The sequence below is a fragment of the Penaeus vannamei genome, chromosome 36, assembly GCF_042767895.1.
Source record: "Penaeus vannamei isolate JL-2024 chromosome 36, ASM4276789v1, whole genome shotgun sequence".
Lineage (NCBI taxonomy): Eukaryota > Metazoa > Arthropoda > Malacostraca > Decapoda > Penaeidae > Penaeus > Penaeus vannamei.
Window position 1 is genome coordinate 20,607,567 of NC_091584.1, and position 2,500 is coordinate 20,610,066.

Consider the following 2,500-nt stretch of genomic DNA (forward strand, 5'->3'; position numbering starts at 1 on the left):
GTTCTCTCTTCTCTCCTCTCCTTTCTCCTCCCTTTCCTCAATTATCCCCGTCACTCCCTCCTTATCCCACTTTCTCTAATTTTCTCTTCTCTTCTCTCCTTTCTCCTCCCTTTCGTCAATTGTCCCCGCCACACCCTCCTTATCCCACTTTCTCTAATTCTCTCTTCTCTTTTCTCCTTTCTCCTCTCTTTCGTCAATTGTCTCCACCACCACCCTCATCATCTCCCACTTTCTCTATTTCTCTCTTCTCTCCTCTCCTTTCTCCTCCCTTTCCTCAATTATCCCCGTCACTCCCTCCTTATCCCACTTTCTCTAATTTTCTCTTCTCTTTTCTCCTTTCTCCTCTCTTTCGCCTATTGTCTCCATCCCACCCTCCTAATCTCCCTTTCTCCAATTCTCTCTTCTCTCCTCTCCTTTCTCCTCCCTTTCGTCTATTGTCTCCACCCCACCCTCCTTATCTCACTTTCTCTAATTCTCTTCTCTTTTCTCCGCTCTCCCTTTCGTCAATTGTCCGCGTCACACCCTCCTTATCCCACTTTCTCTAATTCTCTTCTCTTTTCTCCTTTCTCCTCTCTTTCGTCAGCTCAGCATCTTGAGAAATCTTTACGAATCTTACAAGATCTTGGGATAAGAGGATCTTCCTGTTAAGCGACATGACTACGGGTATGGAGGATTGAGAATGGAGGAAAGGAAGATAAAGAGGAAGAAGAAAAAAATGGAGGATTGAGAATGGAGGAAATGAAGGTAAAGGGGTAAAAAAAAAACGAAGAAAAAAGGAGATGGGGTGGGAGGAAAGGGGGTAGAGAGGGGGGAGGAAGAAGGGAAGAGAGAGGAGGGGGAAGGGAGGAGGGGAAAGGAGGAGGATGAAGAAAAAAGGAGGAGGGAGGAGGGAGGAAAGAGAAGAGGGGGAAGAGAAAGGGAGGAAGAAGAAAAGAAAGAGGAGAGGAAAGGAGGAAGAGGAAGAAAAAGGAGGAAGGAGGGTAGAAAGGGAATAGGAGGAAGAGAGGGAGAAGGAAGGAGGGAAGAAAGAGGAAAAGGAGGAGAAGGGAGGAAAGGGAAAAGTGGAAAATGGAAGAGGAGAAGAAGGAGGAGGGGGAGAACAAGAAGATAGAAAGGAAGGAGGGAAACCGAAAGAAAGGGGAGGGGGTGTAGAAGAAAAAAAAATGGAGGTTGATAAGAAGAAGCAGAAGAGGAAAAAAATGGAAAGATGATATAAAGAAGAAGAAAAGGAAGTGTAAATGAGAAAACAGAAAGAAGCGTAGAAGAGGAAGACAGAAAGAGAGAGGCAAAGGAAAGAAGAATTGGAGGGAAAATAGCGGAAGGAAAGAGAAGGAAGGAGAAGAAGGGGAGAAGAGGGAGAGGCAAAAGAGAGAAAGCAAAAAAAGAAGAAACAATGAGGAAGGAAGAAGGGAAAGAGAAAAAGAAAGAAGAAGAAAAAAAAGGAAGAAGAAGGAGATGAGAAGAAAGACGAGGAAGGACAATAGAAAGGAAGTAAGGAAAAAGAAGAAAGAAAATAGGAGGAGGGAAAGTAAGAGGAGCAGGGAAGAATAAAAGAAAAAAAGTAGGGAAGAATAAAAGAAACGAAGAGAAAGAAGGAGTGGAAGACGAAGGAGGAAAAGGCGAGAAAGAGGAGATAGAAGAAATTAGGAAATGTAAGAAGAAAAAAAAACAATCTTTTCGTTTGTGTTTAATACCATTATCATGATTATTACTAATATCATCATTACCATTAATATCATCAGTATCTTCTTTACCTGATTATCATTACCATAACACTAATTATATCATCACCACCGTCATCAAAATCCCCATTATCATTAATACGATCAAGAATACGATCTTTATCATTACTATTGCAATCCTTTCAGAGATCATTATCATCATTCTAATCCTTTTTAAGCTCAGTACCATCCTATCTAGCTATTAATTAAGAGCAGGCATCATCGGTCCATCTGACTTGTAAATCACCATGATATACGACAAAATTAGTTCATTATGTTAATATGTTGATTTAAAAACACGGGTAAATGGTTCGCATAATTGGCAATTAGCAACCCTAAACACTAAATAAATTGCCAGATGAGTAGTTTGTAAGAATTTATTTGCTGTTGGGTATTTTAGCGTTTTTTTGTTTTGTTTTTGTTTGCTGTTGGGTATTTTAGCGTTTTTGTTTTGTTTGTTATCATGATTTGAGTATTTCGTTGTTTTGTTATCATTAGAGTATTTCGGATTCGTTGATTTGTTATCATCATTTGTTGTTTTGTTATCATCATTACTTTGATGGCATTTTTATTGTTTCTGTCATCATTATTTGAGAATTCCGACTTAGTATTGTTATTGCTTTTGGTATCATTTGTCTTTCGACTTTGTTATTTTTGTTAGAGTATTTCGTTGATTTGTTATCATAGAGAATTTCGTTGTTTTGTTATCATCATTAGAGCATTTCGTTGATTTGTTATCATCATTTGTTTCGACTTTGATGGCATTTTTATTGTTTCTG